The sequence below is a fragment of the Mizuhopecten yessoensis genome, unplaced genomic scaffold (genome assembly GCF_002113885.1).
Source record: "Mizuhopecten yessoensis strain PY_sf001 unplaced genomic scaffold, ASM211388v2 scaffold5875, whole genome shotgun sequence".
In the NCBI taxonomy this organism is placed as follows: domain Eukaryota; kingdom Metazoa; phylum Mollusca; class Bivalvia; order Pectinida; family Pectinidae; genus Mizuhopecten; species Mizuhopecten yessoensis.
In genome coordinates this window covers 44,535-44,906 of record NW_018406267.1, presented here as the reverse complement: position 1 = coordinate 44,906, position 372 = coordinate 44,535, and positions in this window count along the sequence as shown.

The following is a 372-nucleotide window of genomic DNA, read 5'->3' as shown; positions in this document are numbered from 1 at the left end:
ACTTCTGTTTCCCTGGACAGGTGTACCCACACTTCTGTTACCCTGTGCAGGTGTACCCACACTTCTGTTACCCTGTACAGGTGTACCCACACTTCTGTTACCCTGTACAGGTGTACCCACACTTCTGTTACCCTGGACAGGTGTACCCACACTTCTGTTACCCTGGACAGGTGTACCCACACTTCTGTTACCCTGGACAGGTGTACCCACACTTCTGTTACCCTGGACAGGTGTACCCACACTTCTGTTACCCTGGACAGGTGTACCCACACTTCTGTTACCCTGNGCAGGTGTACCCATACTTCTGTTGTGAGATATCCTTGGTTCAGAGGAGGGGATTCCTTTGTCATACCACTTATAAGTAAAGCATCA